We start from the raw sequence: 14372 nt of genomic DNA, 5'->3' as shown, positions 1-14372 counted from the left end.
GTCGAGGACGAGGTATAGGTCGTGGTCATGGACGAGGTTGGAATTTCAACAACAACAACTCTAATTATGCCAAAGGAGAAAGCTCAACCATAGGACGAGGTAGAGGCAATCCATGATCGAGGTATGACAAATGCAAAGTACAATGCTATAATTGTTTAAAGTTTGGGCATTATGCTTTAGAATGCAGAGGTCCAAGCACCAAAATTGAGGAAAAAGTGAATTATGCTAAAGAGAAAAATGGTGAATATGACACCATTTTACTAGCATGCAATGACACAAGTGGAGGTCAAGAAAATACATGGTATCTTGACACAGGTGCTAGTAATCATATGAGTGGGAACAGAAGTATGTTCGTGGAACTAAATGAATATGTGAATGGTAGTATCACTTTTGGAGATGATTCAAAAGTACTAGTAAATGGTAGAGGTAACATTCTTTTTCGTGCAAAAGATAATAGCCACCAAATAATTTCGAATGTTTACTATGTGCCCAATATAAAAAGCGGCATCCTTAGTTTGGGTCAACTCTTGGAAAAAGACTATGATATTCACTTAAAAGATTGTAGTCTTTTCCTAAGAGATGACAAAGGAAATCTAATTACAAAGATGAAAATGTTGAAAAATAGAATGTTTCCTTTAAATATTCAAAATGTTGTTGCAAAATATTTCAAAGTCTGTCACAAAGATCCATCCTAGATTTGGCATCTTCGATATGGGCATCTCAACTTTGGAGGACTGGAGCTACTATCTAAGAAGAACATGATGAAAGACTTATCATACATCAATCACCCTGATCAACTTTGTGAAAGATGTTTACTTTGCAAGCAGTTCAAAAAGAGCTTTCCAAAGGAGTCAAACTTAAGAGCTCAGAAGCCACTTGAGCTCATTCATACTGATGTGTGCGGTCCATTCAAGACAAGCTCCCTTGATAAAAGTAACTACTTCCTTATCTTCATATATGATTTTTCAAGAAAAACTTGGGTGTATTTTTTGAAGCAGAAATCAGAAGTCTTTGAAACTTTCAAGAAGTTTAAAGTTGCAGTGGAAAAAGAAAGTGGATACCATATTAAAGCCATGAGATCTAATCGAAGTGAAGAGTTCACTTCCAAAGAATTCGTAGAGTTTTGTGAAGCAAATGGAATTCGACGACCTTTGACAGTTCCAAGATCCCTCTAACAAAATGGTGTTACAGAAAGAAAGAACAAAACCATCCTCGATATGGAAAGAAGCTTGCTCAAGAGTAAGAGGCTACCTAAAGAATTTTGGGCTAAAGTTGTTGCATGTGCAGTCTACTTATCCAATCGATCTCCAACAAGAAGTGTATGAGGCAGGACGCCACAAGAAGCTTAGAGTGGAAGAAAGCCCGACATCACCCATCTAAGAGTTTTTAGAAGCATTGCCCATGTACATGTACCACACGAAAGTAGAGCCAAGTTGGATGACAAAAGTGAAAAGTTCATCTTCATCAGCTCTGACAACAACTCCAAAGGATACAAGCTTTACAATCCAAACAACGGGAAGATCATGATCAGTCGAGATATAATTTTTGATGAAGAAGGAGAATGAGATTTTGGCTCTGGTGTGGATGACTTCAACTTCTTTCCCATTGAAGAAGATGATCATACACAGATAAAACAAGTAGAAGAACAACAAGAGTCAGCTACTCCACCTATCTCACCAGCATCAACCACATGTAGAGATTCACCACCATCTTTCTTAAATGAAAGAACTGAAGAATGTACAAGGAGTCTTCAAGATCTCTATGAGCTAACTTCACTCTATGGTTGGTGAAGTAGGTGAGTGGTAGGTTTTAATGAATGGTGATGATTTGTGTAGTAGTTGAATAAATGAATGGTTGTGATTAGTTTGTTTCATGTATAAATACCCCCTCCCCCCTTTGGTTTATGCATGATTGACACTAAAAAATTTACATTTAATAAGGTTAAGATTATTAGTTTTTCACTTGTTGAGTCGATTAACGCGCTCATTATTTCTAAATTATTTTAATACTCCCCAAATATATTTTATGTCAACTTAAGTCGCAATATATTAATTTTTATCTTATAAATATTTTTCAAGAATAAAAATAAAATTAGAGTTGAAAACGAGAATAAAAAAGGACAGTTGGAGCTATTTAGAATTCATCAATTAAGGAGATGTTATAAAAAAAATAAAACAAGAAAAAAGAAAAAAGAAAAAAACATTGGCAAGCATGTTGGTGATGGTCAGGAGGCCATCACGCCTCCTGAGCATTACATATTTCAATTAACATATATCTAATATAAAAATAAAATAAAATATTAATGTTAATAAAATAAAAGAAAAGAAGATGCTTTGCAAGCCATTGAGGAGGGAGCCGAGTTCTCAGAGAGAGTGATAACTAAGGGTGTAGCTGAAGAATTTCTTTCTTTCTTTGTTTCTTTTCTTTTCTTGTTTCCTTCTGTATCAATTTTCTTTGTAACATATTTCAAAAGTTTATCAAATAAAAAAAGTGTTGTGTTTTTCTTTTCAATATTAGTGGTTAATTTTATTAAGCTGAGGTGAAAGGTGAAGCTCAATGTTTCTAACTATTAAATTTATTATTTTCTCAAATGAGTTTTTAAGTTTATTTTATTCTTTTCTAGTTATTTTTATGTCATGTTAATTTATAAATTTCTTTGGATCTGTATGGTATTTTGACATAATGTCGACACATTAATATAGTGTGACACATTAGATATTTTATTCTATATTTATCCACACACATAGAATTAAATGATATAATAATTAATTGATAAAAGTGAGGAAAAATATAAATGACAGAGTATTAAAATTATAGTTTGAATATTGAGAGTGGATCCCGTAACCTTAGCATATTTTTAAATTGTTTTCAAATAATTTATTTTCCCCACAATTAATTTTCTTTATTTAACAAATTGACAACTAGATTTTAAAATTTCTTGTGGTTCGACCCCGGACTCACCGGGTTATATTATAATTAGACACTCTTATACTTGAGAGTAATACACTTTTGAGTCATGTCAAGTTTTTGGCGCCGTTGCTGGGGAGTTTTCTAAATTTAGTGTTAGTTTGTCTTTATTTTATTTTTATTTTATTTTAATATTTTTTTTGTCGTTACTATCTTTCCATGATTCTATTTTATTCTCTTTTTGCAAAACTTCAGTTACCACCTTCCTCTTTTCAAACTTTAACATTATTCATAAAGTTTTTAAGAAACTTCATTTTAGCCCAGAAATCTTTGCAAATCAGTCCCCAAATTGAATTTATTTCTTTAAATTTCTGCAATTTACTTTCCGCATTTATTTTAAATCATCGGTTCTACTGCATAGCATTTTAATTTCAGTTTGTTAATTTATTTCTATGGTTTGTTTTACCACCTATCATTTTAATTTCAGTTTATTTATTCTTGTACATTAATTTATTTAATTTTATGTTTTATTATATGGCTGGTTTTAAAATACTGCCTAAACTGTTTCTTTTAATTTCTTTGTTTATGGCTGGTTTTACCGCCTAATTTATTTATTTTATTTATTTTCAGTCTGTTTATTTTTATTTTGTATTTTTACTTATTTAATTTCCAGTTTATTTTTATTTTCTGCAATTTTCATTTAGCGTTTTATGCATCATTGGTTTAGCACACATCATTAGCATTGCATGCATCGTTGGTCTCGTACAAATAGTGGCAGATTAATTAAAAGATCACCTTCACCACCCTTAGATATGACTGACATAGGAACTGAAAATTTTTTGGAGCACGAAAATGACCAAGCCTTGCAAAATCTTCATGAACAACCTAGGACCCTTAGAGACTTCATGCATCCTACTAGAACAGGGTCACCATCATCTATAGTTTTCTCTCCTGATGCATGACATTTTAATTTCAAACCTGGTATCATTCAACTTCTTCCTACTTTTCATGGTTTTGAGTCTGAAAATTTATATTTGCATTTAAGGGAATTTGAGGAAGTCTGTAACACATGTACTGATCAAAATTGTAGCATGAATATAATCAGACTTAAGTTTTTTCCTTTCTCACTGAAGGATAAAGCTAAAACTTGGCTAAAAAATCTTAGGTCAGAATACATCAGAACTTGGGATGAAATGCAAGCACAATTTTTGAAAAAATTCTTCCCACCCCACAGACACAAATTCTTTCAAAAGACAAATCACCACATTCACTCAAACATTTGGAGAAACCCTCTACCAATGTTGGGATAGGTTTAAAGAACTACTTAACATTTGCCCACACCACGATTTTGAAACATGGAGATTAATGTCTTATTTCTATGAGGGATTAACATCCCAAGGTAGACAAGTCGTTGAAATGATCTGTAATGGTGAGTTTAGGGATAAAAGTCCTGAAGATGCATCAGACTATCTTAACTATGTAGCAGAGAATGCACAACACTGAGATACAATTGGTTCTTATGAGTCATCAAGTAAACCTCAATCATCTTCATCTGATGGAGGCACGCATAACCTTAGGGAAGACCATGATTTTCAAGCCAAATTTGTATCCTTAGCTAGAAAAGTCGAAGCATTGGAGTCGAAAAAGAATGATCATGTAAAGTCTGTTCAAAATATTTCATGTTATGTTTGCAATTCTACTGACCATTCTACGCAAGACTGTCTAACTTTGCCAGCTCTGAAAGAAAGTTTGCATGAACAAGTAAATTTCATTGATAATTTCAAAAGGGCAAATCCAAATCCATACTCCCAGACTTACAACTCTGGTTGAAGAAACCACCTAAATTTTAGTTGGAGAAATGACAATCATGCACAACCTTCACAACCAGTTCCTCAATGTCAAAATTTCCAAAACCCTCAGAGTTACCCACCATATTTCCCACCACCAAGAAAAACTCTGGAAGACACATGGCATTCGTTTATTGAAAAACAAGAATCGATCAATAACCAAACAATGCAAACCTTAACCAATTTAACAGAAACTATTTCCAAACTTACATCTGCTTTGACTATGCATGAAAAAGGAAAGTTTCCTGCTCAACCTGATTATGCATGAAAAAGGAAAGTTTCCTGCTCAACCTGAACTAAACCCTTAGAGTCAACAACATCCACTACTAGAAAAATGGGAAACACTGATACTACGTTTCTGATACTAAATGAAAAAGTATCAGCATTTGATGACCTAAGAGGATTTTAGCGCCTTTTACATTTAAGTGTCAGTGATCATTGATACTTTAGTATCAGAACCAAGCACTGATGCTAATTGGAAAAGTAATTTTAATTTTTTCAATTTTCCTAAATCTAAACGACATCGTTCTAATTGCTAAAAAGCTATCGATATAAATTGAACAATTGAAGTGTTTTGGCTCCTCATTTCCCCCTCCCTCCAAAATCGATTTCCCTCCTCGCTTTCTACATGAACCCTAAAACAAAATCGATGAAACTTGTGACCCTAAAATCTTTATTCTTCTAACTCAAATTTGGGGCCTCTTGTTTGTTCCACTCAAATCGAAATCCCCTTCAATTTCCTTAAACCCCTCTTGCTAGCTTTTTCACTTCAATCACTCATCAGCCAAATTCATACTAATTAACAAGTATGCCTTTCTTTGAACATGGAAGTAGAAATTGATAAGTCGCAGTACTTAGCGATTCTGAAGAAGAAGATTTAAAAGAGGATTCAAGCAACAAGCCCTTCGAACCTATAAAAGAAGTAAGTCATTATAGTTTCTTCAGTTTTGACTATAATCAGAGCAATAATAGAAATCCCTATTTTTAGAAACATTTAGGGGCTAATTTCATTTAATTTTTGAATGTCATATTATCTGTTACTTTATTCTTCAATCTTTCGTCAAAATAACCATGCCCAATAATGGAAAACATCAATTTGAAACACTTGGAGCTAGTTCTATTTTTTTATTTTATCCAATTTAGGCTGGGTATTTTTTTTTTTTACATTTGCATGTTTTTCTCTTGTTGGGTATTGTATTTGCGCAGGTAGAATTTAAAACAAGATTTGTCAAAAGAAGATGATACAAAATTGTGCCTATAAGGTATTTGACAAAATGAATGAGTTATTGATTATTGTACTAAGGATAAGTTATTTGCTTATTTTCTTTTTCTTTTAAATTATACATTAATTAAGCTTTTGTTTGCAACTGGTACTATATTTATAGCATTTTGAATTCGTAATGATTTTCTAAAATTACTTATAAGAGGTAGAAATTTAATCCACCTTTCTCACCATGTTGGATAAGCTTCTAAAATTGTATCTATTGGCTGTGGTTTTTTCATACTTTGTTTCCAAATCACATTATATATTTATCAGTCTTTCATTTGTAATTAGAATCATATGAATAGCCTTGGTATTGAATTTTTAAAGATTTTGTGAATTTGACTGTAGTATGCAGAAATTTAGTTCATCTTCTTGGTCATCCTGGATATACTATGAAAACTGTATCTATTGGTTGAGGTGTTTTCATTGTTTCTTTCTAATTTATGATATAAACTTATCAATCTGTCATTTGAAATTGATATTATATGAATACAATCTACATTGATTTTTTAAAGATGTTTTTAATATTGGTTCTAAGATACAGAAGTTTGATTTACCTTTTTAACCATGGGTAATATATTTACTGATAAAAGTATTGATATTGTTATAGTTTGCATGTGGTTGGCAGATTGTTTCTTCAACTAATTCAATTTTACAAATTGTTGTTCTGCTGCTGTGCTAAAATCTTCTACAAAATTACAAGAAGGTGTTTCATTGCTGAAGGTATGAATACATGTTTAACATAAATACATTTTCACTTTAGCTATACATTGGTGACTTATGATAATGGGTTCATTGACATCAAATGTCTTATTTTGTCCTCTGTTGCTTTACTTGTGAGAAAGGCATGCATGGCTGCTTAATTTAACAATTTGGTGTATGTTGGGAATGATGTGTGATTGCTTAATTTAATAATTTGGTGTATGTTGGGAATGATGCATGGCAACTTAATTTCACTATTTGTTTCATTTAAATAAAATCTTACATTAACAGGCATCGTTATTGAAATGGATAAATCTTGGATATGGTCAGCAAGAGTGTCCAAAGAATATGAAGATGGAGTAGAGGGGTTTGTGAATTTTGCTACGCTTAATTCTGAAAATCATAGATTAGTTAGATGTCCTTGTAATGAGTGTTGCAACCTAGAGTTCCATACTCTTGATTGAATAAAGGGTCATTTATTTCAAAATGGTTTTTTGCCAACATATATAGTTTGGGATAAACATGGAGAGGTTGATTCAAATGTAGCCTCTGTAAGTTGCCCAAAGTATTATGAAAATCACAAATTTAGGTTCCAAGATCACAGTAATGTCGAGGACATGATCCATTATGCATATGAACAATGTGATCAAAATCCTAAGTGTTTTAGGGATATACTTGAGGATGCTGAGAAACCTTGGTATTTAGGTTCAAAGTATTTTAAGTTGTCAGGGTTAATGAAATTGTATAATGTGAAAAGGAAGTATGGGTGTTCTGACCAAGGGTTTAGTGCTTTGTTAGAAGTTTTTTCTGACATGTTTCCAGACAAGAATAATGTTCTGTAGTCGATGTATGAGGGCAAAAAACAATGAGAGTGTTAGGATTAGATTATGAGAAAATACATGCATGCAACAATGATTGCATTCTGTTCTGTAAAGAGTATGCAGATTTGAATAAGTGTCTTACTTGTGGACAGTCTAGGTGGAAAAATAAAAAAAAATGTCAAAACAAGTAGTAACCAGGTGCCTGCAAAGGTATTGTGGTATTTTTCTTCTATTCTTAGGTTTAAACGTATGTTTCAATCGCCCCAAACTGTTGAGAACTTGACTTGGCATGCTTTTCACCGAACTAATGATGGCAAACTTCACCATCTAGTAAAATCACCAGCATGACATTTAGTTGACTTTAAGTGGCCTGATTTTGACCAAGAACCTAGAAATCTTCGTCTAGCTCTCTCAACTGATGTGATTAATCCACACAACACTCTTAGTTCTACCTACAGTTGCTGGCCAGTTATGTTGGTCATTTACAATCTTCCTCTATGGATGTGCATGAAAAGAAAATTCATTATGTTGTCTTTATTGATATCTAGGCCTAAACAACCAGGGAATGATCTAGATGTCTACCTAGCACCCTTAATTGATGATTTGAAAACCCTTTGGAATGTTGGTGTAGAAACTTATGATGCTTTTAAAAAGCAAACCTTCAATTTGCGGGCTGTCTTGATGTGGACTATTAGTGACTTTCCCGCATATGGGAATCTTTCAGGTTCTCCTGTTAATGGTTACTATGCTTATCCAGTCTGGGGCCTAGACAAAAAGTCACAGTGGCTTACACATAGTAAAAAGTGTGTATTTTTAAGGCACCGTTGATTTTTGCCACATGACCATTCATTTAGATCACTGAAGATGGTTTTCAATAGTAAGGCAGAATGGGATGAACCTCCAAAAACTTTGTATGGTCAAGAAATTTTGAAACTGGTAGATGGTATTAACTATAAGAGTGGTAAGCATAGAGGCAGCAAACGAAAACATGATGATTGTGATGATGATATTGACAAATTATTCAAAAGAAAATCAATTTTTTTTATTTATAGTTTGGCAACATTTATTAGTTCGCCATGTATTAGATGTGATGCACATTGAAAAAATGTTTGTGAGAGCATCTATGGCACATTACTTCATCAACCTAAAAAGACGAAAGATGGGGTCGAGGTTAGAAGAGATCTAATTGAATTACATATTAGGGGCAAATTAATTCCTAGTGAAAATGATAAAAATTCCATACCTGCAGCACCTTACACCTTGAGTAAAAAAGAGAAAAAAATATTTTGTCAAACTTTGTTTGAAACCAAAATTCCAAAAGGTTATTCTTCCAACTTCATGAGTCTTGTAAACTTGGATGATTGTCGGCTTCAAGGTCTTAAATCTCATGACTGCCCCACTTTGATGCAACAATTGTTGCCCTTAGCACTCCATGGTTGTTTTCTAGAAAATGTTAGAAAAGCTATCATTAGAATGTGCTTTGACTTCAATGCATTATGTAGTAAGGTGCTAGAAACATAATCTCTTGACAAACTAGAAAAACAACATTACGTCATTATGTGCTTGTTTGAGTAATTCTTCCAACCTTTTTTTTTGACATAATGGTCCACTTAACGGTGCATCTTGTTGACCAAGTCCGATTGTGTGGACCGGTTCACCTTTGCTGGATGTATCTGTTTGAGAGAAACATGAAATTACTAAAGAGCTATGTTCGTAACCATTGTTGCCCTGAGGGATGCATTGCCGAGTGTTATGTGGCAGAGGAAGCATTTGAATTTTGTGCTGAATATTTGTCCAATCATGATTTCATTGGACTGCCACCTAGTTGCATGGTAGATTATACAATTGAAAAGCCCTTTGGAGGCAGAGAGGCTATGGTGGTTGATGTTTCATTATTGCAGCAAGCACATCTTTGTGTTTTGGAAAACACCACCGAGTGTGAAACTTATATCAAGTAAGTTTATTATAATCGGTGATTGTTCTTGTTTAAAATTGATTTAACTTATAGCAAATTCAAAACAACTGACATTTTCATAATCATATTGTAGGGAGCATAAATTGTACTTGCAAACAAAATACCTAAAGCAATCAAAACGTGGCCACTAGTTAGAAATTGAGCATGCTCATACCTTTACTGATTGGTTATAGCATAAGGTTTGAATATATAACTAGTTTGAACTAACATTGTTTCATTTATTTTTAAAATTTATAAGTGTTTATTTAATTGTAAGTAGCAAATGATATTACAGTTGGTATACATGTATCAGAAACAGTAAAGTGGTTGGCCAACAAACCTAGCTCTACTGTTATAACATATTCAGGGTATTTTATCAATGGTTTTAAATTTACAACTAAGGACCGTGATAATAACCGTATTACACAAAATAGTGGAGTCCACGTTTCAGCAACAACATTACAAGTTTCAAGTTCGAAGGATAAAAATCCACACACTGGTGTAAGGGAGTATTATGGGGTCCTTGTTGAGATTTGGGAGCTTGAATATCTCAGGGCTAAGAGAGTTGTTTTTAAGTGTGACTAGGTAGATAGTAGGTGGGTTAAGATTGATGATTTAGGATTTACTATCGTTGATCTTAATCGTGTTGGTCATAAGTCTGATTGTTTCATTTTAGCTTCACATGCAAAACAAGTATTTTATGTGAAAGATCAAGTAGATCCAAAAAAATCAATTGTTTGTTCAGTGAGTCAAAGAGTCAATAAATCAGTAGGTTATGATGGGAATGTTGACATGGTCATACATGAACCTTTATTTAAAGAATATCCATCTTCGAACATGGATATGGATCAAGATGATGTTGGAATTTATGATAGAACTGATTGTGATGATGTCCCCATTGATAATGACTCAGCAGAGGAATGAAAGGTAGTTTATTCTGCAAGTTTCTTAACTTTGTTATGCTTTTTACTTATATGTTCACATTGACTACTTGTGTTTTCTGCAATTTGTTTTGATTAATAATTTGTGCATTGGTTTTAAATTTTAGTGAGATGTCTGACAAAGAAGAAAATGAAGAGATGAGTGTGCCCGAATGTGATGAGAGACCGACGAGGAGGAAAAAACAAAGAAGAAGCATTTGATGAAATTAACACCTGACAACAAAATCATAGTCGAGTATAATGACTATGGAATTCCTATTGGAGAAGGTGGCATTGAGTTGAGATCATACATTGGTGTTGTGGTCAGAGATAATGTTTCAATCTTGTACAATGATTGGCGACGTGTTTCCCTACAGATTAAAGAAAAACTTTGGGACCATGTGCTGGTAATATATGATTTCTTATTTATTTCAGTAATTATATAGTTAAGTTTCTGGAAATAAATTTATTTGATTTCTTACGCATATGTTGGAACCGAGTAAGTTTGTATTGGACATGAGGAGCAAAAAATATGTGTTGCGGACAATGGGAACTTCTTTAAGGAACTTCAGATCAGGCTTAAACACTGAATTTATCCAATCAAACAAGGATCACTGTAATAAGTTAAAGTTGCCACCTAGAGAGTATCCTAGAATTACAAAGTCAGAGTGGCAAGAGTTTGTTGATAGGATGCTTGGTACTGAATTTCAAGTAAGTTATATTACAGTAGTTATTAATTATTTTGTTACTCTTACTTTGTGAATGGAAATGATTAATGAATTTCAAATGTTTTCTCTAAGGAAAAAAGCCAAAAAGGGAAGCAATTACGTGCAAAGATTAAATACAACCATCGCTTAGGTAGTTCAGGATATGGTGGTATACTATATCGAAATGTATCTTATCACAACCTCTTCTGCTTTGACTTCCATACAGTTCAGATGTGTAGGAACTTCCTGTTAGCTTTGTAAATGTAAGAAAAATTTAGTTATATTTTTTTTGTTAACATAAAATAGAAGGCAGAGCTTGGAGTGTCTATTAAAGAGATCGACCGCAGTCAATTGTGGTTGATGGCTCAAAAGAACAGCAATGGTGGTTATGAAAATGATGTACAGCAAGTGGCAAAGAAGATTGTAGGTCTTACCTTTTTGTTACTTGGTTTGCAATGATTTCGTTTATTTTTTTTTAATTTAATGCCTTGTAAGTTATTGAGGTTATATTTTATACCAATGTTATTATAGGAGGATTTAAAGAGTCAAGTAGAGCAGGCTTCTTTCACTGTCATGGAGTCAATGACATTCTAACTACAGCTCTTGAAAATCAGTCAAATGGTAGTAGAGTCCAAGGTCTGGGGCAGTCAATAACCCCAACTATGTATTTTCATGTGCCAACTGCATCAAACTCAGATATGGTCAAAATGAATATAGAAAGAAAGGTTTTTGAGGAAATGTATCAGATGATAATGACTCGGCTAGATATGATGGATGCAAAACTAAATGCTTATAGTCGAACATAGGTTGGTAGTTGCAGTGCAATCAATACCAACTCACCCTTTAGTTGCCATGCTGGCTTGAAAGCTCAATCAAAGCTAAAGACAAAGGTTATTATCTAGCTCTAAATTTTTTCATTTGATATTTAATTTATTTAATTAATTGATATTTAATGTTTACTTATTGAATATGTTACGGATTTTGTGAACGAACCATCTCCAAAATTGACATCATTGAACAAGGTGAACATGGAGAATGATGGTGCCAGCACACGAACTCCTCCAATTCTAATTGAAATTGAGGCAGAACAAGCCAAAAAGACTCCAAAAAGGACTCTGAAGAAGACTTCAATAAAGACCCCAAGAAAGTCTCCTAGATTGAAAGAGACTACAGCCCAACAAAGCAAAGCAGCAGACCCTTGTGTTATCGAAGTTGGAGTTAAGCCTCCTCCTCCAATGAAGGCAAAGGTGATGAAACCAAATGCCAATAGGAAGTTGCTTTTGAGGAAGAACACTAGGTCAGCTGCACAACAGAGAAAGAACACTAGTCAAAGCATTAATATGTTTTCCTTACTAGTTGACAGTTTTCTTGATGAAGAGCTATTGATCGAAAATGATGAGTCAGTTTTTGGTTATGCATTGAAAACACTGTTGAACAAGGTTGTTTGTCAAGTGATCATTGATTTTAGTTGTCTGAGAAATGAGGTGATCGAGCTATGGGCAAAGTAAGTCATTATTTTTAAATTATTAATATTTTATTTAACTTTTTAAGTAAGCCATTATACTAAGAACACTAATAATAATTTTATTGATCATGTTTCAAATTGTCACATAGGCATTTACATGAGGTTATGGAAAATGATGGGGAGTCGTTTCCAGTGGGATTTACCCCAGTTATGATCAGTTCACTCAATCCAACAGAGGAGGCTATAACAATAAAGTCTCGCTGTGTATTTGAACTGTTGAAAGCAGCTCTAATTGGACAATTGGTATTAATCCCATACAACCCAGGGTAAGGACTTCTATTTTCATATGTTCAATATATTAACATCCACAATTCAGAAATTATAGAATATATAGTTATTTCATATATCGATATAGCTAAATATAATGGTTTTATTCTTATTGCTGTAGCAATCATTGGGTGTTGGTTGCAATAGATATATTGGCCTCCACTGTGTATTATTTGGATTCAGTATTTACCCATAAAGTGAACGGTCATTTGGAGCGAATAATAGAGTAGTTAAGTTTCCATACTTATATTTTAATGTTTTATATGGTTAAATTTTAGTATGTATTTTCATGTGCCAACTGCAATAAACTCAGATATGGACAGAATGAATATAGAAAGAAAGGTTTTTGAGGAAAGGTATCAGATGATGATGACTTGACTAGATATGATGGATGCAAAACTAAATGCTTATAGTCGAACAGAGGTTGGTAGTTGCAGTGCAGTCAATACCAAATCACCCATTAGTTGCAATGCTGGCTTGAAAGCTCAATCAAAGCTAAAGACAAAGGTTATTATCTATGTGTGTTATATTCACCCATAAAGTGAACTGTCATTTGGAGTGAATAATAGAGCAATTAAGTTTCCATACTTATATTTTAATGTTTTATATGATTAAATTTTAGTATATTGAGTATTATATTCACTGTATGCTTTCATATTCAGAGGAGTTAGGATGTATCATGCAACAAAACAAAAACCAAAGCTGAATTTGAAATGGATGTTAGTCCAAGTAAGGATATAAGTGATATGTTCATTTTGACTAAGTAGCTTTTGGTATAATATAATTGATACTAAAACTAATTTCATAAATTTATAGTGCCCTCAGCAATTAAAAGATTTTGAATGTGGGTATTTTGTTATGAAGGGCATGCAAGATATTGTGCAAAATCCGAACATATTGAAGCAAAATGTAAGTTTCAAACCTCTGCTTCGTTAGTTATTTTAATTATGAACATTTTGTTTATATCATAATTTTCTTTCTCATTTTTCTGTAATTGAAGTTCAAGGGAATAACGGAGTACACAAATGAGGATATTTTAAAGGTTCGTGATGAGTGGGCTGCATATGTGGCTAACTTAATCACTAGTTTAAGAAAATAGGTAAATATCACTTGTTTGTTTGTGTTTTATAATTAAATGTTCATGATTAATGTGTTGCAATGTGCCTGTGTTGGTTTGATTTTGTTGGAATTAATCATAAGTCTGATTGCCTTTTATTGCTACTGCTACTCAGGCAATTGAAGATAGCAATGCTGCTACTGCCTTTTCTTTTGCTGCATTTGCCTCCAATGTTTTGCTGCTACTCAGGCCGAGGGATAGAGCAATGTTGCTGCTGCTGCTTCTTATTCTAGTCTATTTGCCTTATTAACTGCTACTAAAGTTGTTGCCAAAACAAGATATTTTCTTTGTTTCAAAATTAACTGTGGTTTTTGCTAATATTATGTCATTCAAGCTATATT

The sequence above is a fragment of the Citrus clementina genome, unplaced genomic scaffold, assembly GCF_000493195.1.
Source record: "Citrus clementina cultivar Clemenules unplaced genomic scaffold, Citrus_clementina_v1.0 scaffold_9, whole genome shotgun sequence".
NCBI classification, from domain to species: Eukaryota; Viridiplantae; Streptophyta; class Magnoliopsida; order Sapindales; family Rutaceae; genus Citrus; species Citrus x clementina.
The sequence above is the reverse complement of the archived record's forward strand: the minus strand, read 5'-3'. Positions refer to the sequence as shown.